Here is a 25077-nt window from a genome sequence, read left to right as displayed (position 1 = left end):
TATCTTCCCAGAAGGTAGGGAAGAAGGGGGGCTAAGGAGGAAAAAAAGGGTGAAAACTGAGGGGTTGTATTGTCCCCTGTAAAGGTTTGGTGTTTGGTGACAGAATTAAAATGAAAAGAGAAAAAGAATGGTCACTAGGGACTTTAAACAGCTGTTTGGCAGACAGCAGATAGAATGATAAAGAGTATGTAAAGAAAAAGTATTATCAGTTGAAAGAGTATCACTGGCAAATGTGACCTCTTTGAGGAAAAGAAAACCAGGATTCTTTTGTTTGTTCCAAATGGGTTGTTCCTCTCTGATAAAGGTGTTCAGAGATTCAGTTTCTTGTTTCATACGGCCTAGTAATTTTCTGTCCATAAGGTGACTCTTGTCTTGCCTTCTGATTTACTTTGGAACTACCTTGAAACTATTGAAAAACAGGAGAGCTTTTAAAAACAAAGGACCTGAAAGTTTAAAACCAGCTAAATGCATTTTACAAAATAAAAAGTGTTCTTTGATGTATAACAAGATCTGGAAGTTAGTTGATTGGAAGGTATATGATTCTGCATATTAATGGCATTGCCCTGCTTTGCTCACATTTACTGATGGCTAACCAAGCTAATCCCATTGTTGCTTTCTAGGCTGTACAGAATTTTATGACTATGTCCATTCTTTCTCTAGAACAAATAAATCCTAAGTGATCTGTGAAAAGATATACTCTGCTGTCAAGAGAACAAATTTAGTGGATAACCGAAGGATAATTTGCCTTTTTTACTCCTCTTTCATTCAGCTTTTTGATTTAGGGTTGGGATAGATGACATGTTACTTTCAGCCACTTGGCATTTATGGCCTAAACGTTTAATGCATAATATCCATTTATATGCATTCACATCTAAACTTGTTTTAACAAATAGAAAGCCTGGAGCTGTTAACATAATGCAGCAGGGAGGAAATATTTGCTCATCCACTTCATCAACAAATATTAGTTTGATGTAAGTAAGAATAGTTAATAGCCCAATTCCCTGGTCTGCAAGTGTCCCTGCCTATTGTGACAATGCAGTATGAGTGAACTAGTGGGGAAACTTTAGTGGGCTGGGCAGAGACAGGTCTACTTCTCTTACATATAATTTTAAAGCTTCAAGATCATGCAAAGTTTTTATGATAAGTCTGTACATATCATGAAGCCCATGTATATTTTGTCTGTGGCTTATGCCGAAAAAAATCTCTCTGTCAGTCTGATGATGAATGCCATCTTTGTAGAGATTTAGACACGATAGAAGATGACACTGGCAGGAAGAAAACCATTGTTGCACATTATCTATTTACTAGAGTTTTCTAGAGGTAGAGGGATAGATTTCCTTATAGTGCCCCCATATGATCTGCAGTGCTGGTCTGCATTGTCCCCAGATGTTGAGGTCCAATCCCCATAAACTATATCCTAAAAGGACTACTGTAGCCACTGTATACACCAGGTGGGAATATTGGTTTTGCTGTGCCAGGTGCATATGCCAAAGCATGACATAGGCTTCACACAGGCAAGGCACCAGGGCCTAGAATGAAGCAAATATATATATAGCTTCTTCAGTCTGCTCCCCAAGATTGTTACACATGCAATCTCTCCACTTGTCTCTCTGCACAGTAGGTGAAGGAAGGAATCTTTCCCTTTGCTTTTTGCAGGCTCATCTTGAAATCATAAACTTGTGCATTTATTTGGTTATTGACTATCTGACACACTTTTTACATTTGCTTATTTAAATTCAAATACTTGTTCAAGTTCAAACCACAACTCATCCACAGAAGCCTTAGGCAAGCCAGTGGCTGACTTCATATTTTCAACACCTCCTATGTCATTGCCTGCAGTGGTATGCCAAACTACTGGCAGGCTTGCAAATAGAAAGGACAACATAGAGTCTATTACTCTATGATTGTAGGAAATGGCATTTCCACCAGGCCTCACGATTTCTGTGATCACGGTAGTTAGTTTTTGATCCATTCCAGTGCTGCAGATTGCAGTTGTCTCAAAAGCACCACATGGAAATCACAGTTCAAACAAATTGCACCATTGCATGGTCCATGGCAAGCTGTAATCACATTGATGGTGCTGCATGTTCTCACAGGCAATCACGTGGCAGCTGTCAAGCAACTGCACCAGAACATTGTTTTAAACCCTGGTCTGTGTTTTAAACTGCTATGAGGATACAGAAGAAGATACAACTAGTGAACACCACAAATATTGACACAAATAATAATGTGTTTAATCTTATTATTTTATTTTCACATATGATTCAGTCTATAACTTCTGAGTGAGCCACAACTACAATGAAATTCCACATAGAACAAGAGAGGCAGAGCTGTCCAGTTCTTCTTCATTTATAACTGTTCTGCACATCCTCTCTCTCTCTCTCTCTCTCTCTCTCTCTCTCTCTCTCTCTCTCCCCGTGTGCCCCCCCCCCAGCAGTAGTGGTCAGGAGGCATTGGGTTCTTGGGGGCCTTGAGAGAGCATGCTACTGCAAATTGAGAGGTGTAATGAGGAGCAGCTCAAGCAGTGGCTGTTGAGAGGAGGCTGGAGGGGTTGGCAACAACAGTACTTGCCTTTGAAGATCCCACCCTGTGCCAGATCCTGGGTAATGGTGCATGGCTAGCAGGGATCTGCATTCCAGGACAAGTGGATGGAGCCACCGAAACAGAACCTTGTGCAGCATTAAACAGGCTAGACATAGGGGGGAGAAGTCTGGGAACAAAGAAAGCATGAGACAGGCAGCAGCTAGAGCCCCAGAGCCCAGAGGTAGAGCACTGATCATAAAAGCCCCAAGCCCCTATTAGGAAGGCTGATGGATGCTGTCAGAAAGGGAGGAGAGGGGAGGCACGGAGACAGCCTACCAGGTGAGAGTCCAAGAGATCAGGAGGCATACTGGCCTCCTAGGGAAAGGTGAAGGTTCACCACCCTATGACTGGAGCTACAAGTCGACCAGGTGAGGTTAACCACACTTAGAACTCTAAAGGACCTTAATAGAGAGCAGTATAAGAGCTTCCTTGAGGGCCATGGATGGCAGCTTCAAGGTACCCCTCTCTCTCAAACAGTATAGAACATGACTATACAACACAATTAAAACACTATTTATAAATCTTTTAAAACTTTAACAGAACATATGTTCATAAGAGGATCCCTGCTCAAATAGGCCAAAGATCTGTTATGTTCCCACCTTGTTTCTCACTATTGCCAATCGGATGCCCCCAACCCAGGCCTAAAAGTTGGGCATGGAGCTGCAACCTCCCCCTATTGTTATTCCAGCTTTGTGTTCACAGGTACACTGCCCTTGAACATGAAGGTTATTTTAGCCATAAGACTGGCAGCTTAATTTTTTTTTTAAAAAAACAACCCTTGGTCAAAAGGCCTGGCATGTGTTGGTCCACTTCCAAATGAGACAGGCATTGGAACTAAGGAGGCCTTGTGTGTGAGATTATTCCACAACATCAGAGCAGCTTGTCAAAAGACCCTTTTCCTAGTGGATTCTTACCTTGTGTGGACAAATAAGAGAACCCTCTGTGGGACCTCATTGGCAGATCATCAAAAGTGGAAGTTGTACTTCACCTGAAAGCCTCTTTTAAAGGCTTTGCTACACTAATTTGAAAGTGCACATTTGTGCAAACACTGAAGTGTTGGAACTTGTCCACAGCATTTACCATCTAAGACCAGGGCCCATCCCTTTGCTGGCTGTCCTGTGTCTTTTTTGCACTAGCAGTGGAGGTTCAGTAACTGATCCTCTCCAGCAGCCCGGTTGTTATTTTATGAGCTGTTTGAAATTATGTCTTGTAAAGAAAAGCAGCATTGCAGAATTTTTGCATATGTATTTATTTTAGCTGGTCATGCACACCTGCCTTATAAATAACTATAGCATTGTTCAGTCGGGAATGGGTGATGTATTGGGCACATCCTGTTTTTAGGTATAAAAAACCATCAATATGGAAAGCACTGACCCGCTCATGGTTTTGTTTTTGCCACTTTGTCCACTCTCCTGTTTGTAAGGTGAGGCAAAACTGTTTTCTGCTTGATGAAGCAGGCTATAGTCTTTGAAGGCTTGCACCACAATGCTTTTGTTAGTCTTGAAACTGCTACAAAATTAGAATAGAAAGGTAAGCTAATCTTCTGCAGTATTTTCTGTCTGGTTCATGGTGGATCTTTTTCTCTACTGGCTGTTTCCAGCTAGTGCAGATTTCCTATATAACCTTTTAATACTGTTAAACAACAATCATGAAAGTAGCAAGAAAGATAATAATAAACAAAAGCTCTCCCATTCCCTTTTGACTGTCCAAAAATAGCAGCTGGATCCCCTAGAAATATATATGAAAGCTAAGGATAGCTTTTCTCTGAAGACCTTTAGCTTTCAGCCACCATCTTCTTTTTATTGATATATTTGTATCATTTATAGTCCACCTTTCTCACTGAGACTCAAGGTGGATTACGCAGTGTAACTCAGTACAGTCAATTTCAAAGACATTTCAATAAACAATGTAGTAGGTAGGGTATATAAATGTAAATTTGCAAAGATTTAAAACTAGTAAGAATCCAGTACCGAGTTGAAGAAATGGTAAAACAGGGCAGAAGCAATTCTAAGACCAACATACTAAACAACATAGAAGCTATCCAGTAGGATCGTACAGCAACAGACAGTACATAGTATGCAGAGGAGTTAGCCATGTTAGTCTGTGGTAGCAAAATCAAAAAGAGTCCAGTAGCACCTTAAAGACTAACCAATTTTATTGTAGCTTAAGCTTTCGAGAATCAAGTTCTTTTCGTCAGATGCATGATACAGAGACTGGTCAAATAAAGAAGAGGAGGGAGAGAAGGGGAGGAGAGAGAAGAGGCAATTAGGGGGGGAAAGGGGAGGGTGCAACCAAAACATTCCTTTGCTAGTATATGTAAACATCTCCTTTTGGTGTGTGGATCAGTTGGCTTCAAAGGAGTTTGCCCTGTTAGTTTGTAGCAGCCAAACAGCTAGACCATCCAACTCCAATGCAGTATGAGCCTTCGATAACCACAGCTCATACATAGTAATACATAGTATTAGTCTCTTGCCCCTATCCCTTTAGTGATGGATCTCTTTGAGACTATTTCCTTACAGTACAGCTCTCCTGTAAAAAGCCCTCTTCAGTAATTCAGTTTTGCATAGTTTTTGGAAAGCCAGTAGAGTGACCTCATCAGGTAGCCCATTGCATACGGTGGGGGCCCCACAGGGAATACACATGTACAGACAGCTGTTGATTTTGCCCATGTGCAAGGTGGCACCTGCTGAAGGCCTTGTTTAAATGAGCAAAGCTGCCATGGTGGAATATAGGAAGAGAGGTGGTCCCATAGAGCCAGTTTGGTGTAGTGGTTTAGAGTGGTAGGACTCTAATCTGGAGAACCGGGTTGGTTCCTCACTCCTCCACTTGAAGCCAGCTGGGTGACCTTGGGTCAGTCACAGTTCTCTCCAAGCTCTCTCAGCACCACCTACCTCACAGGGTGATTGTTGTGAGGATAATAATAACACACTTTGTAAACCATTCTGAGTGGGCATTAAGTTGTCCTGAAGGGTGGTATATAAATTGAATGTTATGTAATTAAGTTGGACCAAGCCATGTGTATGTAGTGGCCAGTACTTTAAATTGAGCCCAGTAGCTGATAGTAGCCAGTAGAATGGGAGTAATAGTCACGCTCCTTCTAGCCACCAATAATTATTGAACTCCAGCATTCTGCACCAACTGGAGTCTCTAAGTTAACTTAGAGGGTGACCTATGCAGAGTGAGTTACCAAAGTCAAGAAGACTTGGTATTACCATGGCATGGATCCAAGCGGCCAGATCAGCTGTGTCAAGATAGGGAGCCATCTTCCAGGCTAGACTGAGGCTAGACTGAGTTTGTAGAAAGCGTTATTTGCAGCTGCCTTTTAAACCCCCTTCATTGCTTCTCAGATCTTACATTTGTAGCTTCCCTGAAGGGAATGTATGTCATGGCTATGGCCCAGAAAACATTTCATAAAAACATAAGGAATCAGTATTTTATTCCTAGATATGGCAGCCAGTCATTTTACTGTATATGTATTATAACTCTTCAGGTATACTTTCTACATAATCTGAAGAACATGTGGTCAGAACATGCACAATATGTTATTTAAAATTGCATGGATTACATTCCTTATGCTTCATGAATTTTGCTTGACAGATCTGGACATTCTAAGTGAGCCAATTCATGATCAATTTCATGTTGTATTCTTTTTATAAACTATTTGTAGAAGAAAATAAAATATGTTCATATTCCTGAACTGGCCCTCTTCTGAGCATAATAGCTACTTTTAAAGTTCCCACATGTTAGCCATATATTTTGAATTATAAATAAGGTATTGTTTATGAGCTAATGGATTTAGCTTTGAAAGCGCCAAAACTTTGATCAGCACAAGTAAAACAACTGGATGAAAACTTAAGGTTTCATTGCATGTTTTATACTTCAGCATACATTATTTACATTGTGACAGGAAGCACAATCACTAATGAAAAGTTTTATTATCTGCAAGTAGAAAAATAGTACTTAAGAAAAAAGAAGAGATTAGATAACAGAGGAACATTTGTGGCGGTAGGTTTTAAGAGTACTCTGTGAACTTTTTAACTGAGTTATATATTCTATAATATTTGCGGCAGTTGCTTCTTAGTTTGGCATGTTAAAAATTAACTTTGCTGGATTTGAATGAAAAAATAAAAAAGGTACTTCTGTATTGAAGTGTACTACATTTTTATTGCACCCTGCATATATACTCAAAGAATCATAGAACTATAGAGTTGGAAGGGGTCTTACAGATGATCCTGTCCAACCTTCTGCTCAATGCAGGACCAGCATAAAGCATCCCTGACAAGTATTTTTCCAGCCGCTTCTTGAAAACTACCAAAGAGGGGGAACCCACCAATTCCCTAGGAAGCCAATTCCACTCTGGATTACTCTTAATCTGAAGAAGTTTTTCCTGTAGCTTTTCTGTAGCTTTTCTGTAGAGAGGGTGGTCCTCTCTAGCTTTGGGGCTTTTTGTGTGTAGTTTTGTGTTGATTTGAGTGTAGTTTTGAGGCTGAGTGTGTTTGGGCTTGATTGTGTTTGAGGGTGAGTGTGTTTGTAAGGCTGCTGGGGGTTGCTGGAGTACAAGCCACACACCCCCTTTGTGCTCACCTCCTGTGCTTAGCAGGAAGTGACCTTTTGCATTGAAAAGGCAACTGCTGGGCAGGGGCGCGAGCCTTTGGCGCGAGCCGAAGGGCGAGAGCTAAAGGGCTCTTGGCCTGTGGCTCTTAGCCGGGGGATCATAGCCGTTTTCTTTCCTCTTAGTGTGTTATTCCTAAAACAGAATAATGAAGTCAGAATGCCAGCAGGGGGTTGGGGGCTTTCCAGTGTATTGCACTGAGTGTCACATGTATGACTATCTGCCTTCTGGTCAGAAGTCCTGGATGTGTGCTCGCTGCAAGGAGCTCCTGGTTCTCAGGGAACGAGTACGTACCCTTGAGGCCAAGGTGGCTGACCTGGAGAAGCGGAGACAGTTAGATAGGCACGAGGACAAGATTCTCAGGGACAGGATAGATGTGTCCCACTCTAAAAATGGCAGCGTTCTTGTTGTCAAGGAGAATGAGGATCTTGTGGAATCAGGGCACCGTACTGAGGATAAGGGGAACATGCCCTCAGAAGGGACCTCTTCTTCAGTTGGTGAGCAGGTTTCCTTTCGCATCAAGGAACCATGCCTGGGTGGGGCGGGAGGGAGGCTCTTGGTAGTTGGTGATTCGATCCTTAGACAAGTAGATAGCTGGGTGGCACAACCGCGTTCTGACCGTATGGTGACTTGCCTGCCTGGTGCGAAGGTAGCGGACATTACGCGTGTTATAGATAGGCTGGTAGATAGTGCTGGGGAAGAGTCAGCGGTCGTGGTCCATGTTGGAACCAACGATGTTGGGAAATGCAGTCGTGAGGTCTTGGAACAAAAATTTAGGCTGTTAGGCAGGAGACTCAAGGCCAGGACCTCCAAGGTAGCCTTCTCAGAAGTGCTACCTGTTCCACGCGCAGGGCCAGAGAGACAAACGCAGATCAGGAGTCTCAATGCGTGGATGAGACGATGGTGTAGGGAGGAAGGGTTCAAGTTTGTTAGGCACTGGGATTCTTTTTGGGACAAGCGGGAGCTGTACAAGAGAGACGGTCTCCACTTGTCCCGAGAAGGAACCCGGCTGCTGGCACTTAAAATCAAAAAGGTGGCAGAGCAGTTTTTAAACTAAATGCTAGGGGAAAGCCGACAAGAGATAAAGTGTCTCTGGTTCAGGATGGTTCATCTCAGAGAGATGAAGGGCTAGGTATAACACTTCTACAGGGAGATAGATTAGAGTTGTCAACTGAGATGGAGACAAACAGTGCAGATGACCTAACTACGTCTCGAGGCAAAGTGTGCCGGGGAAGTTACAGGTGTTTATATACAAATGCTAGAAGTGTCCGAGGTAAAATTGGGGAACTGGAATGTTTAGTGTTGGGCGAATCCATAGACATTGTGGGCATATCAGAAACTTGGTGGGATGAGGAAAATCAGTGGGACACGGTGATTCCTGGATATAAATTATATCGGAAGGATAGGGAGGGAAGGGTTGGTGGTGGGGTGGCTCTATATGTCAGAGAAGGTATACATTCCAGTAAGATTGAGAAGGTAACTGAATTAGATTCGCTTCTGGAAATGCTATGGGTTGAAATTACGGGCCCAAATGGAAACTTAACTGTGGGAGTTTGTTATCGCCCTCCAGATCAGAAAATAGAGGAGGTTTATAAAATGATGACAGGATTAAAGATGGCTGCTAAACAAAAAAACTGTGTTGTAATGGGTGATTTTAACTACCCACACATTGACTGGGCCAATGGGTGTTCGAATTGGGGGAGAGAAAGTGAGTTTCTAGACTGTCTCAATGACTGTGCTATGGAACAGATGGTTACAGAACCTACTAGGGGAGAGGTGATCCTGGATTTGGTCCTCAGTAATGCTGAAGACCTGGTGAGAGATGTAAATGTGATTGCACCACTTGGGGACAGTGACCATAATGTTATTGAGTACAACATATGTATAAATAGGAAATTGCCAAATAAGACCAACACAGCCATGTTTAACTTCAAAAGGGGTAACTTTTCTGAGATGAGGGGGTACGTGAAGAAGAAACTGAAAGGGAAAGTAAAAAAGGTCAAAACACTTGGGGAATCTTGGAGACTATTTAAAACTACAATCCTGGAAGCTCAAATTAAATATATACCGCTGGTTAGGAAAGGCACAAATAGGTTTAGGAAAAGGCCAGCATGGTTAACAAGCAATGTAATAGAAGCTGTAAAAGGTAAAAAGGATTCTTTTAGGCAGTGGAAAACTAGTCGGAGTGAGGTTGATAAAAAGGAGCATAAGCTGTGGCAAAAAAAGTGCAAGTCTGTGATCAGACAGGCAAAAAGGGAATATGAGGAGCATATTGCAAAGAACATAAAGAGAAACAATAAACAATTCTTTAAATATATTAGAAGTAGGAAACCAGCTAGGGAGGCAGTGGGGCCCTTGGATGACCAAGGCATAAAAGGATTACTAAAGGGTGATAGGGAAATGGCCGAGAAGCTGAATGCGTTCTTTGCTTCTGTCTTCACTGTGGAAGATAAGAAGTGCATGCCCACTCCGGAAGCACTGACTTTGGGAGGGGTTTTGAAAGACCTGAGTCACATTGAGGTGACGAGAGAGGAGGTTATGCGACTGCTAGATAATTTAAAAACTGATAAATCACCGGGCCCAGATGGCATACATCCAAGAGTTCTGAAAGAACTCAAGTGTGAACTTGTAGATCTCCTCACAAAAATATGTAATCTGTCATTAAACTCTGCATCTGTTCCTGAGGACTGGAAGGTAGCTAATGTTGTCCCCATCTTTAAAAAAGGTTCCAGGGGAGATCCGGGAAATTACAGGCCAGTCAGCCTGACGTCAATACCGGGTAAGTTGGTGGAAACTATTATCAAAAATAAAATTAGTGGGCACATTGATGACCAAAAGCTGATGAGGAAAACTCAGCATGGGTTCTGTAAGGGAAGATCTTGTCTCACCAATCTGTTAGAGTTCTTTGAGGGAGTGAACAAACAAGTGGACAAGGGAGACCCGATAGATATTGTTTATCTTGACTTCCAGAAAGCTTTTGACAAAGTTCCTCATCAAAGGCTCCTAAGTAAGCTCAGTAGCTATGGGATAAAGGGCCAAGTCCTCTTGTGGATCGAAAACTGGCTAATTAATAGGAAACAGAGAGTGAGTATAAACGGGCACTTCTCACAGTGGAGGGTGGTGAGCAGTGGGGTGCCACAGGGGTCGGTATTGGGTCCAATGCTTTTTAACTTGTTTATTAATGATTTGGAATTGGGATTAAGCAGTGAAGTGGCTAAATTTGCAGATGACACGAAATTGTTCAGGGTGGTGAAAGCCAGAGAGGATTGTGAGGCACTCCAAAGGGATCTGTCGAGGCTAGAAGAGTGGGCATCCATGTGGCAAATGAGGTTCAATGTAGCCAAGTGCAAAGTAATGCACATTGGAACCAAAAATCCAAAATATAAATACAAGTTGATGGGGTCTGAACTGGCGGAGACTGACCAAGAGAGAGATCTTGGAGTCATGATAGATAACTCACTAAAAACGTCAGCACAGTGTGCGACTGCCATAAAAAAAGCTAATGCTATGCTAGGGGTTATTAGGAAAGGGATTGAAAACAAATCAGCCAGTATCATAATGCCTCTGTATAAATCGATGGTGAGGCCTCATTTGGAGTACTGTGTACAGTTCTGGTCGCCACACCTTAAAAAAGATATCATAGCACTGGAAAAAGTACAGAGAAGGGCAACTAAAATGATTAAAGGGTTGGAACACTTTCCCTATGAGGAAAGATTGAGGCGCTTGGGGCTCTTTAGCCTGGAGAAAAGACGACTGAGGGGAGACATGATAGAGGTTTACAAGATAATGCACGGGTTAGAGAAGGTAGAGAAAGATGTGTTTTTCTCCCTTTCTCACAATACAAGAACTCGTGGGCACTCTATGAAATTATTGAGCAGTCGGGTTAGAACAGATAGAAGAAAATACTACTTTACACAAAGGGTGATAAACACATGGAATTCGTTGCCACAGGAGGTGGTGGCAGCTACAAGCATTGCCAGCTTCAAGAGGGGACTGGACAAATATATGGAGCAGAGGTCCATCAGTGGCTATTAGCCACAGGAGATAGATGGTATTCTCTTTGTGGGGAGGTGGTGCTCTGTTGTCTTGGTGCTGGAAGGAAGGCAGTGGGAGGGCTTCTGGTGTCCTGGCCTCACTGACAGTCCTTTAGATGGCACTGGATTTCTAGCCACTGTGTGTGACAGAATGTTGGACTGGATGGGCCACTGGCCTGATCCAACATGGCTTTGCTTATGTTCTTAAAAGTTTCATACACAACCTTAAATTTAAAGGAAAAAACCAATTTTTTTGTTTCAAAATACACAATAATGCTGTAGTTAAGCCTTAGAATCTGTGAAAGAAGAATTATGAGCTACAACCTTAATTTAATGAATACCCATTGAAAGCAATGACATATATCCCATAGAAAGCTACAGGGATTAAGCACAACCAGCTTTAACTGTATCACAAGAAGAGTGTGGCATTTGGTATGGAAATTAGAATCCTAAGAGTTTCGGCATACGATACTGCTTAAAAGCAGGTTTCTAGCAATTTTTTTGATGTTCTGCTATATTCATACCATCCGTCTCTACCCTCATCCTGCAGTCATGTTCCACTGCCTACAAATCTAACTGTCCATCATTTACCTTGCTATCCTAAGCAGAGTGACACCTTTTTAAGTCCAGAGGCTCATTGATACTAGGATAGCAGGATCTGAGTCCAGGGGCAATTTAGAAACCAACAAGATTTTCAGGGTATGAGCTTTCCAGAGTCAGAGCTCCCTTCTTCAGATACAAGTAGGATGGAGATCCCTGAGCCTTTATATCCCAGCCAAATGTTGGGTGGGGTGTTACAAGGATGGGCATCAGAATCCAAAGGTACAATGCAGCTTGATTAGATGAGAGAGGTGTAGTGAAGGAAGATGTCAATGTGTAAAGGTACAATGGTACAGTGCAGCTTGATTAGAGCAAGCATTAGCATCTGTAGTGAGATAAGAATTCTGAGACCCAGTTTGGTGTAGTGGTTAAGAGCATGGGACTCTAATCTGGAGAGCTGGGTTTGATTCCCCACTCCTCCACTTGAAGCCAGCTGGGTGACCTTGGGCTAGTCACAGTTCTCTGGAGCTCTCTCAGCCCCACCCACCTCACAGGGTGTTTGTTGTGGGGATAAAAATAACATACTTTGTAAACCACTCTGAGTGGGCATTAAGTTGTCCTGAAGGGCAGTATATAAATCAAATGTTGTTGTTGTTGTTGTTATAAGTCTCTATTCAGCTCAGGGAGGTCCATATGTTCTGTTTAACTTAACCAGAAAAGATACTGGTGAGCCACTCTTCTGGTGGGTCATTATCCTGAAGGACTTAGCTGAGACCAGCACCACAGGAACTGCTGAGTTCTGCCTCACCCAGCAACACTGTGGAAGGAGACAATGGTTTACCCATTTCAGGGTCCACTTTGCCTGGCCCTGTCTGGCAGCACTGTTGACGGGGTCTAGCATTGTCTCCTCTTGAAGTACCACCTTCTGGATCCAAGGTGTGTGGGCCTCTCCTGTGGTGAAGGTGAAGGCATTTCATCCATTGCCTGTGCTACAAGTTCCGACAGTTCAGAACCCGCTGGTGATGATGCAACCTGGAAGTATCCATTTGCCTATTGAATCCTCAGCAGGAGCCACTCAGCTTTGATACAGCTGGCAGTGCTGTAGAAGGAGATTACTGACACCTCTTCTTGCAGCACTGCCAACTGCATCCAAGCCCAGTTGGTCTCCCCTGTAGACATGGGCATGAACCAAAAAAACCCGTCGCTGTTCCATGAACTACAAACCACGAAATCCACGAACTTGTACAAGTTCACAAATCAGTTTGTGGTTTGTAGTTCATGGAATTCAAACACTTGCACTGCCTTATGAAACTGACAGCCCCCATCTCCTGTTGCCCCGAAGCAGCAGGAGAAGTCTGTCAGTTTCAAAACACCCCCACAGGCTTCATCCAATGGGGTGAAGCTGGAGAAAGGCATGTGAAACTGACAGCCCTGTTCTCCTGTCCCCCGAGTGACAGAAGAATGGCAGCTGTCAGTTTAACAAACCCGGTGCCGGGTTCAGTCCATGGGCGGAGGCTGGCATGGGGTGTGTTAAACTGACAGCTCCCCTTCTCTTTCCTCCCAGGGTGGCAGGAAAACATGGACTGTCAGTTTGACCGACCCCACGCCAGCCTCAGCCCATGGGGTGAGGCCAGTGCGGGGTCTGTCAAACTGACAACTCTCATTCTCCTGTCATCCGAGTGGCAGGAGAATGGGAGCTGTCAGTTTGACAGACCCCGCACCGGCCTCACCCCATGGGCTGAACTGGCGCTGGGTCTGTAAAACTGACAGCCCCCGTTTTCCTGATGCCCTGGGCAGAAAGAACAAGGTGGGAGGAGAACGAGAGCTGTCAGTTTGACAGACCTGGCACTGGATTCAGCCCATGAGCTGAGGCCAGCACAGGGTCTGTCAAACTGACCACCCCTGTTTTCCTGCAGCCCTGGGCAGAAAGAGAACTGGGGCTGTCAGTTTGACAGACCCTGCATTGGCCTCAGCCCGTGGGCTGAACCCAGCACGGGGTGAGTTAAACTGACAGCTCTTGTTCTCCTCCCGCCCAGGGTAGCAGGAAAACGAGAGCTGTCAGTTTGACAGGCCCGGCGCTGGGTTCAGCCCACAGGCTGAGGCCAGTGTGGGGTCTATCAAACTGACAGCCCCCATTTTCCTGCCGCCCTGGGCAGAAAGAGAACAGGGGCTGTCAGTTTGACAGACCCCACACTGGCCTCAGCCCAAGGGCTGAACCCGGCGCTGGGTCTGTCAAACTGACAACCCCAGTCTCCTGCTGCTCCCTGGAGGCAGGAGAAGGGTGCTGTCAGCTTCATAGACCCCACACCAGCTTCAGCTCATGTGCTGAACCCGGCATGGTGTATGTGAAACTGACAGACCCCTTCTCCTGCCACTCCCTGGTGACAGGAGAACGGGGCTGTCAATTTCACACACCCCTCAGTGGCGCCAGCCTGTCTGGGGTCACAACACTCACGACCCGCACGAACCGGGCCTGAAAAAGTCGTGGGGGTTCATTAACACGTGACTCCATGAACTACGTGTTAACAAACCACGAACTGGCCCGGTTCATGCATTTTTTGGGGTCGTAATTCAATTTGTCCCCACCTCGACTATGCTGTGAGCACACTAAGCTCTTAATCTGTCTCTTCCGGTGCAAGAGCTGATGAGCTCATACCTGACTGGTGGCAATGCAGAAGTATGTGGCAGGTATGCTCATGCCCATTGTAGCTTGCTCCTGCTCCATTTTCATGGACTAATCCATGCTTGATTGCTGTTAGGAGACAATTATGTGAATGTGTCCTAAGTCAGGTCCCCATCTCTCTTCTTAGAAAAAGTTTTAAATCTGCAAAGAATTAAAATATCAGACTTAGTATAATTTATTCCTGCCTATACAAATTATTGCAAAACATGGCGAATTTCATAATGTATAATTTTTCTCTGGGAATTTAATATTTGCGTTTTCTAGGTGCGTTTAAAATTTAGAGTTCCTAGATGCAAGGTAGGTCAGCTCCTCCTATTCAAGTATTTACACAGGCTGATACCTAACGTCCTGAAATCCTGATTGGTATGAGCCGCAGCCTTGGAGTTAGAATTAAGAGCTCAAAATCTGGGTTATGTATAAGCAAGGAGAAAAAAATGAGTTGATTAATGTTCTTTCTACCCTGCCATTGCCTTTCACCAGTGTAACTATCAAACTAGTAACTCTTTAGTCCTTTGCTTAGACAGAAACATCACACTGACAAGAAATTTGTTTCTGAGCAAATGGAAAGCTACACTGTCTTTTTTCATTCAAATTATATTTCACTTAAGACAAAACAGCATAAAATGTGTTGCTGCTTGCAGGAAGTGGGGGCTCAACATGGGTCAGTCTAAACCTTTCCATCTTTTCCCATTTGTTGACAGGCCTTGTGAGCTATTTTGGAAGCTGTGTCCCTGCTGACTGCCATGTTGGTTATTATATTGAACATTTAATTGTAAAAGGGCTTTGACACTGAACTTTATAAATTTGTTCCAACTGACCTTGTCTCAGTTATTTGCCAGATTGGCACGAAGCCATAGAAATAGCTATTTGTTCTCGTGCAGTAGGTAGAAATACTGTAGACAAGGAGATAGAATGGACCTGACATTTTTCATGACTGTAGCTGAAGAAGCAGCTTTAAATAAAAAAAATATTAGCATGCCTGCCCAAAGCGTATGTAATTTCTCTCAAATGACATGCTGCATTACATCTGTTTACATGTTATTCTCCCTCTGAGGCGGAGGACATCTTGGGTGATTCCCACCATCCAATCAGGGAGGCAGGAACTAACTTTCTTCCTCTTCCTGTCTAGCCTGTGGGACCACCCTCTCTTCAGTTCTGTTCCTGCCTCCAGGGAGAGCAGTTCTGCAGCAGACTAGCTCTGCTGCCTTTTTTCTCTCTATCTCTTGTTTATCTTTCTTCTTCCTCAAATCATTCTTTACCTTACTCCTTACTTACTTCATTACCTTACTCTACTCCCATTTCCTCTTCTTTTGCTCCTCTTGCCAAAGAAAGAAAAGAAGAGGAAGAGATGGTCTCTAGAGAGTCATCGGACTCTGAGGAAAGCTTCATGGAGAAGAATTTGGGCTGTTCCCACGGAGAGCCATCCTTCCGGTGGCGGGAACAGGCCCAGCCAGCACCAGCATGCCTCTGAGGCTGTATGGGTTCCCTGGCAAGGAGAATTTGGGCTGTTCCCATGGAGTGCCGTCCTACCGATGGCGGGAACAGGCCCAGCCGGCACCAACATGCCTCTGAGGCTGTATGTGTTCCCCGGCAAGGAAATGGCCTTGGAAGAGACGCAGGCCTCTCAACAGCTCCATCTTCCACAGAGGGAGCTTGTTAAAACAGCGTGCCTCAGCCAGCCAGCTGAGAACAGCGCCACCTGGTGGAGCTCAATTTTGGCGGGAAACAACGCAACGCACTTGCCAATCTCCTGGCAGGAGAAACACGGCTGAAACATAATCCAGACACCCAGAGCTCCAGCCGACAAGCCTAGGAGGGCCACGTAAGTGTTCCCCTGAGCGTGTTATACCTCCAGAATTCCTGTCAGCAATTAGACTGGCTGTGAGGGAGAAAATCCTGTTACTTTACCAGTCAGAAGCACCTTGGCCCTATAAAGATTCCAGGAATCTCCTCAGCCCTGGCTCCATGTGAATGTGCCCATGCCAATCTCCTGCCTGGAGATTTTACAGCAGGCCTTTCCCCTTTGGATTTAGCCCTGCTTTTACAACAGGATCTAGCCCTGCCTTTCCCTGTCAGATGGGTAATGTATAAAGGGCGCAATTTTGCCGGTGTCTTTGAACCTTTTAACTCTTAAGACTAACCAGGAGAGAGGAAATAGTGGTGTGGTGTCTACCTCCTCCTCCCTCCATGAGTAAGGCTGTAGCTCTGTGGAAGAGCTTCTGCTTTGTATGCAAAAGATCCAGGTTTGTTCCCCTTAACTCCAGTTTAAAAGATTAGGTAGATGAGGAGGGGGAAAAAAAAAAACCCCTCTTTCTGAGACCCTGGTGACCTGCTGCCAGTCTGAGGAGAGAACACTGACTGATGGTCTGAGTCAGAATAAGGCAGTTTGTAACGTTTATAATTCAGGGATCCCCACGGAGCAGGGGAATCACCCTCAGATGGAGTTTGTAATGACAGGGAGAAGGATGAATTCCTTCAGATGTGGAAAAGGAAGAAATATCCCTACCAGAACAGTCAGTCCAGCTGTCAGAATCTGAGGTCTACCAGTATTTACACCTAAGACATTCTCAGCCTTAGAGCTGTAAAAATTAGCCTTGGGGGAGTAGGACTGGGAATACTAAATCCAGCCCAGGGAAACGAGTCACTTCCTCGTGAAGGTTCCTCAGGAAAGGTCCTCCCATTTCCAGAATATTTGTGGAGAAGGTTCAAGGCTGAGTGTTCTACACCATAAGCCAATTAATAATCCCCAAACTTGGTCTCCCCCCCCCCCAAAAAAACCCCTGTACTTACTACCTTTTTTGCTATGAGTTGTTGCAGGTACCTGCGATGAAACCTCCAGTGGCTACTCTTCAGTCATCTGGGCTCTGGTCAGAAGATGGGTAAGGATCAGTCAGAGACCACTTAGACAAGAAGAGAGAGGCCATGCTAACAAGAGCTCACGAGTCCGTGACCATGGCTATTAAGGCTACAGCTATTGTCTCTATTGCCTCAAGAGTGTCAGGAGTATGGATCTGGAAACTGATCCAACTCCTCCTGTACAACAATAGCTGCCCCCATTGAAGGGGCAAACAGAAATGTAAGGGCCAATACCTTCAAGACAGACATCATCCTGGATACATTTACCTTTTTCTTCTAGGATTATGGTCTTGACAGCAGTGACAAGCTGGCACGCTTGAGTAAGAGCATGGCCAGCAGATTCACACACTAAGATTATCATCCTGGCTTACCTCTTTCAGAGAGACAAGCTATTTGGGGGTGCCATGGGAAAGATCTAGATTGAGACCTAGGACAGAAGAATGTGTTGCCAAAAACACTCAAACAGTCTGAGAGGAGATCCATCGGACCTCAGCCTTTTATTCATAACACACACTACTAAGGTCCAGACAAGATTCCAAATGGCCATCCTGAGGTTAATCTAGGCAACCCTTTAATAAGGGTGTGTGTGTCTTTTTAAGACCACACTTGTAGTATAACGGTTAAATAACTGAACAGTGATGCAGTACTCTGCAGGTTTACTTCTCACTGCTGCCATGAACTTGCCACATGGTCTTGGATAAACCAGTCCTCTCAGTCCCAGCTCTCCAGCTGTATTGTGGGGATAATGCTTACCTTTTCCCAAGATCAAACAGCCAGTTCTCCACACGGGGAAAGAGATCAACCTTAATACCCAGATCTCTAAGACAGAACTTGCTAGCTGTCCCGTGAGAGGCCAACTACTCTTTACCATCAAGCTTAGGTTGACAAGCAGGCAGGCCTTACACATAGTCTCACAAGGCTATTCCATACAATTTGAAAGCTGCCCTCCAGAAAGGGGTCTACTCAATCTTCTTCTCAGTCCCTAAAAAGAATAGGGACTGGAGGGTGTTATTAGACCTCAAGTTTTTTGAACAAGTTTATCAAATTATATCACTTCTGAATGGAGACTCTGTGCTCAGTCGCAGTGACTAAATCAATCAGAAGAACACATGACATCTACAGATCTCACAGAGACATACCTCCATGTACCAATTCTGACAGCCCATCAAAATTATCTAAGATTTTATGTTTTTAAAATAAACAAACAAATAAATTAATTAACAACAACAACAACAATAATAATAAAACAAAAATTGGCAGTTCTGAGCCATCCTGTTTTGGCCTGTCCATCACACCAAGAGTATTTACAAAATTCATGTTCAACCCCATCATACGTTTCAGAGACGGGGTATTCATGTTCACTTGGATCTCCTGATCGGTTCAAGAGAAAATCTCACCACAACACTCAATTCACCATTCAGTTCCTACAAGCTTGAACACCTGGGTTAGATCACAGTCACCAAAATGGTTTTTTCTATCCCTCTCCAAAGAAAAGGTCAGGAAGACCAAACTGCTGACTGAGACTGTCATCAGAGTGCAAAATCACTTCTCACAACACTACTGAAACTGATGGGTTTGCTAGTTGCTACCTACAATGCAATACCTTTGGGGTCGTCTATAGGCAAGACCACTTCAGACCTTACTTAGATCTGATTAACAACAGATCATGGAGAAGACAGATCTTCCCATTCAGATACCACTTCAGATCAAAACCCATCTGAGCTAAGGTCACCAACCCAATACAAAGCAAAAGATTCATGATCCTTCAAGAACAACAAATATTTACAGGTGTAAGAATCAGGTTAGGCATGTCTTCCTATCAATGACGTAGAAAGGGGAGCAATTTGTCTGGCCCTTTTCCAGTTCAGAGCTCTGTATGGACAAGGTTGCAGACAAAACATATATAAACAAGCAGGGGGGATTCAAGACCTTGAAGTGACACAGGTGGCAGCAAGGATACTTACCTGGGAGGATGGTCACCTAGCTTCAATCAGAACTGTACACATCAAAGGCATATCCAATGCCCAGGCAGACTGGCTGAGGGGACAACGGGTATAGTCCCTTAAGAAACATCTCATAACATTGCACTTCACAACACCTAATGAACCTGTGTGCGCCCCAACACAGCCATCAACTACTGGGGTACATGACAAGATTTGTTCTACTCACAAGCAGATGCCCTGACATTGCAGTGGCCATTAGGCCTCCTCTATGTATTACTACCCTTACCAGTAACAGACCATGCCTTTCCACCCTCCAACAGATGGTGATATTTGCACCTCTCATCCTACTGACCTATCCGGTCAAGTTACAGCAGGGGCCGATTTGGCTCTCTCATTTAGACTTATTCTGCTTAACCGTGTGGAAATAGAAAGGAACACCTTTCTAAGATGGGAATATTTCTGAGAGGTGGCCGACATTCTCCTAGCATTCAGAAAACAGTTTATGCTCAGAATTTACAACTCTTATTGGGAAGCCCTCACTCAGTAGACATTTTACACAGCCCTGACCAAGCATCCATTTGAACCAGTCAAGGATGTTCCCCTAAGAAGGCTGAGAATGAAGACTATCTTCCTTATTATGTTCGCGTCTGCCAGAAGATTTAGTCAGACCTGAACTCTGTATCTTTCCCAATAGTAAGGTGATGCCTCGTACTGTCTTCCAAAACCGTATTCCAAACTGCATAGTTTGCAAGAGATAAGGCTACCATATTTATACCTGTACCCTAAATAGACTAGGGAGGGGCTCTGACACAACCTAGATGTCAGAAGGAGGATTAAGGCCTCTGCTCCGAATATTGCAATTTAGAAAGTCAGTCTTACTGTTCTTAAATATATCTCATCTCAGTTTAGGGAAGAAAATGTCTTCAGCAGCAGCAGGTGCCAATAGCAAAACATACACTATCAAAACTCCTAAAAACTCTTTTTGCAGAGGTTCCTTGTGGGATACCAGCTCACTCTTTGAGGGATGCTACTACCAGTGCAGCGTTACACGGGAACACTTTTGTAGAAGGCTGCAAGTTTGTCAGTCTTGACCTTATTAAGATGCTACAAATCGAATCTATATGATTCAGCGGACAGCGACTGTAGTGGAAAAGTACTGCAGTGCGTGATCATGGACGAAGACCACATCCCACCCAGAAACTGGAAACTGCTTTGGGAGCACCCAAGATGTCCTCCGCCTCAGAGGGAGAACGGACCTTTGGACACTTACCGTGAAGGGTCCTTCTCCTCTGAGGAAAGGAGGACATCTTGCCCTCCCCGGGTCTCCGTCCTTCTCTACCCTGCTGCCTCATTCTTATACCTCCTCCGGGTTATGCTTTATTTACAGTACATGTTAATGCAACAGGTGTTTTTTCTCTCAGTATTAACAGTTGCTGAATGATAAATTCAATGTTACTGCTTTGTGGAGTCACCTGAACTGAAGAGAGGGTGGTCCCACAGGCTAGACAGGAAGAGGAAGAAAGTTAGTTCCTGCCTCCCTGATTGGATGGTGGGAATCACCCAAGATGTCCTCCTTTCCTCAGAGGAGAAGGACCCTTCACGGTAAGTGTCCAAAGGTCCGTTTTCATTCTTTGAAAACAAATATTAAGCACATTTGAAAAACTACCATACATTTTTTTAGCATAATCTAACCTGAAACATCTACAAAAAGCTTCCTGAGTCACTATTGTAAAACAGTAACATATTACCAGTGTGCATTTTACTGTGGGCCTCTTTCACAGTGGGTCTTTTAAAGTATTTTCAGTACCTGTTTCGCCTCCCATGTTTGTAGAGGTTTCACACTTGCAAGGTAGTCGTGTGATGTGGCACCAGACTTTGTCTGTGGAATCTTCCTGCGGACATACTGTAACATTAATTTGGAATCAGCTGCTGAGTTGTGGCTGTCCCGATTAATGTCAGTGTGAACGTTTTTGCTTCTCTTCTCCCACTTCTCCTTTTCCTCGTTAGTTGATTGGTTGGTGCAGATCTAACCACTCTCACCCTCATCTGTATCCTGACCACTTTTTCAGCTATTCTTTTTTTTTGTATTTCTAAAGGACAGTAACGTTTCAGCATTCCCCAAGCACTTCCCCAAAATATCCAATAATCTAAACTGGAGCTGGTACGCCCAGTTGGTCTCAATTAAAGTATTGTGCTCCTGTTTAACTTGTACTTTTTTGTGCTATCTTTCTTTAGGCCAAATTTGTTATTATTCTGGGAAAGCAATGGACAATCTCCTGATTTATTTTTTAAAACCCAGCCAGAGGAGCTAATAACTTTGTTGAGAAAGAGACATGGCTCAATTTTCTTGATCCAAATTTCTCCTTCCCAGGCTGGTATATACTCTGTGTGTAATGGAGTGATATAGAGCAATCAGCAAATGGAGAGGGATTATTTAGATCAGGAACTTAGCACGGCTCTTCCAACTGCAGTTGGTAAGAAGATGACAAAGGACAGGAAATCAGTCATGGTTTCCCCGGTATAACATGTAGTTTAGCAAACAGTTAATATTAGTCCACAAGTGCTAAATATTTTTCTCTTCCCCTGTCATTTGCCTCAGCCTTTTTCCTGCTTTTGCTCCCTCTGGCACTGCGGGCAAGCAGCCTCCCAGAGCGCCAGGGGAAGGGAGCCAGGCAAGCAGCCAGAACACAGGAGGAGGGGGGAAACCAGCTGAGCAGCCAACAGAGGTGGCAGAGGGCTGCAAAGGAACCCTTTCTCTCCCTCAGCAGTCCCACATGGCTCTGTCTTTGAAGTTGGGAAAGGGACAGAAATAACATTACACAATCACATCATTGTCACTTCCTGGTGAAAACTTGGGCATGACATTAATGCATCAGGTGATATTCCGGGTGGAATATCCCCCAAGTTCTATGATAATACCGTAGTGTTTCAAGGGAATTCCATAGTGTCACCTGATGCACTGACGTCATATCTGATTTTTCACACAGAGATGATGTTGATGCATCACACAATGTCATTTCCACCCCTACCTTTCTCCTACTGGCCTGGACACAAGGGCAAGTGGGAGGGCTAAACCACTGGGAGACTGCCTGCCCAAAGCAAACAAATGGGAAGTCACTGTGCATGCAGCATAGAGCAGTTGTGCAGGACCACTAGTGGTTTAGATGTAAAAGCAACAGGACTAGGAGCAAGAAGGGCAAGTAGATAGGTGCACACTGTGCCACTCCCCCAGTTTCCAAACCATTAGAGTATCAATGGCACTGAGGAATTACAGCAACTATGAAATCACCTTGTACACTAACAAAAAGACTGCATGCACTCACACCTTTTGTGGTTTGGCTGTAAGCCTACATTGTTTTGTGAAAGTACTCTGGTGACAACTGCCTCTCGGCATTGTAAGGAGCTCATAACAAAACCTAAAGAAAGGAACATTATATTGCTTAACTGGTCTTCTGTTGCTGGATCTGCAGCCAGTATTTAATTAAAAGCTCTTTTCTGGCTTTAAATTCACCTCGGGAGGAGCACTGATTTAAGATAAAAGAAGGAAATTACAGTCTGAAAAAGGTCTCTTAATTTCAATTTAGGCTGCTTCCAGATGGAGGTTTTTCTCTGCTTTAACTTCCAAACTTGAACACATTTCCGGGGGGAGCATCCACACAAAGAGATGCTCTATTGCAATCTAACCATCCTTTTCTTGACCTCAATACGTGTTTTCCCAAACTTGCTTTTGCTCTAATCTCTTTTGGAAAGAGTTCACTGTCCAAGTGTGTTATCAAGCCATCTGGATGGAAAGGTGTGGATTTTCTTGCTCTGCATGGATCTTGCTTACAACAGTGTTACTTCCTTCCATCAGCCCATCATGGTCGTAATTTTCCCTGCCATGCCTCCAAAGGGTTCCTGAGTGCTTTTTAAAAATTGGTAATTACTAAAACACTGTATAGTATAATCCTATAGCAGTTATCTTTAAAAACTTATCCAAAAGCAGTACTGTACCCTGGCAGGAAAGCAATGCAGGGAAAATGGTAATCAGGGAGGGCAGAGGTGTGCAAAGAAAACTCTTATGGGGAACCTCCATTGCCAGTGTTTATGCCTCGGCATTTGTACTGACAATGAGAGCAACATGGAGAATTGTGACTCTATGGCAGCAAGCTTCCATTTGGAAAACAGTGAGGGGCCATGATCCTGTCCCACCAAGGGTGTAGATTTTCCAATTTCCCGGGGGGGGGGGGGGCTGGGGCCAGGCCAGAGGTATTGCTATGCCAGTGACATCACAGGGAGGAGCCAATGACATCACAGGGAGGGGCTTCCTTTGCCACCATCTATGGAGGTGGGGCCATGGGAGATTTAGGGAGGGGCTCTGCACAAATTTAGGGGGACCCAGGCACTCATGGGGACCCCCTTAACAATGCCCCTGAGCTGGGCCAAACCTAGGAAAATGTGGGAGTTGGTCAGTGGTTATAGTGATATCTCAGCGATCTCTTGCTGTGTCCTGTTTTTGAAATTCACTTTTAGGATAGTCACTTTATGTTCTATAATTATACATACCATGTGTATAGGACAAACTAATGGTCATATATTTGACATTAAGAGCCAAGCTACAAGTGACGCCTTACACAGGTTGGACACTTGTCAGCTTCCCTCAAGTTTTGATGGGAAATGTAGGCATCCTGGTTTTACAGCTTGGCTCTCCATTACAGCTGCAAGACCAGGATGCCTACATTTCCCATCAAAACTTGAGGGAAGCTGACAAGTGTCCAACCGGTGTCAGGCGTCACTTGTAGTTTGGCTGTAAGAAAGGCAACACAGAAAAGCCTGTAAGGGAACGTTTTTTTAAGTTTTCCTGAGTGTGCTAAGAAAGCAAGGTATATAAAAGTTTATTAAATTCTTAATAAACACACTAATACATACAAGCAAAAAACAGGAACAAAGCCCCAAAGAATCATAGAAATTATAATATGATATAACAGGAGAGGGGGGGGGGGACAATCCTGTGCTTCATCAGCTATCGTAACTGAGACCCTCATGTGAGATCTGAGGGGGCTTGAGCCCCTTAGCCCCCATGTAGTTCACTGGCTGCCCGGGGGGGGGGCTCAGCCCCCACTGGCCAAATCCGGGGGGGCTCGAGCCCCTCAGCCCCCCCGTAGTTTACACCTATGTGTCCCACATAGAGGAAAGGCTGGATCATCCCCTTAATTTTTTATAAAATTGGTTTCAAGAATTGATTTGATGTTAAGAACGGCAAGTTGTATTTTTATGAGTCTTTTATGTGGCACGCACTAGCATAGAACATTCTACACCTAGAATGGTAATCTAGAAGGTAGCACAATTGTTTGGCTCATATTCAATTTTAATCCAAGTGGAATAAAAAAAAATTAGAATTTCATTCATAAAAACCATGCTTTTTCAAAAATTGCAAGAAGCCGGCTTTTCCCACCCTTTATTGTGTTATTTTTGTATAAATAATTCCTTGTCTGATAATTTAAAGCAATAAAATCTGTCCATTCATTGCAGGATAGACTTATGTAGTTCAATATCCTTCTTTAGCCTAGATCACTGTTTTGGAAAAGACTGGGCTACCAAAATATGAAATTTGACCATTCCTGCTCAAACCAACTTTGTTAGGTAGATTGTCATATGAGATGGTGGTTTATTGAATGTCACACAGCAAGGGCTACTTTCTATGTATATTTTTATACTCATAAGTCTACTCTAGAACGGTAACTATATTATTTTATTTTAATATAAGTGTCTAGCAGCCAGTCTTGAGATATGAATCTGAGCTTCTCATATCTAAACCTAAATTGTACATACTTCATCATTATATTT

General features: G+C 43.9%; 1 protein-coding gene across 3 annotated transcripts in view; it reads left to right on the top strand.

The window, feature by feature from the left end:
- The window catches only part of LGR5 (leucine rich repeat containing G protein-coupled receptor 5), a 124787-nt gene that overhangs the window by 48340 nt on the left and 51370 nt on the right, over window positions 1–25077 (top strand). The gene's annotated exons all lie outside the window — the stretch shown is intronic.

Source organism: Eublepharis macularius, chromosome 9, assembly GCF_028583425.1.
Source record: "Eublepharis macularius isolate TG4126 chromosome 9, MPM_Emac_v1.0, whole genome shotgun sequence".
Classification (NCBI taxonomy): Eukaryota; Metazoa; Chordata; class Lepidosauria; order Squamata; family Eublepharidae; genus Eublepharis; species Eublepharis macularius.
This window is presented reverse-complemented; position numbering and strand designations above follow the sequence as displayed.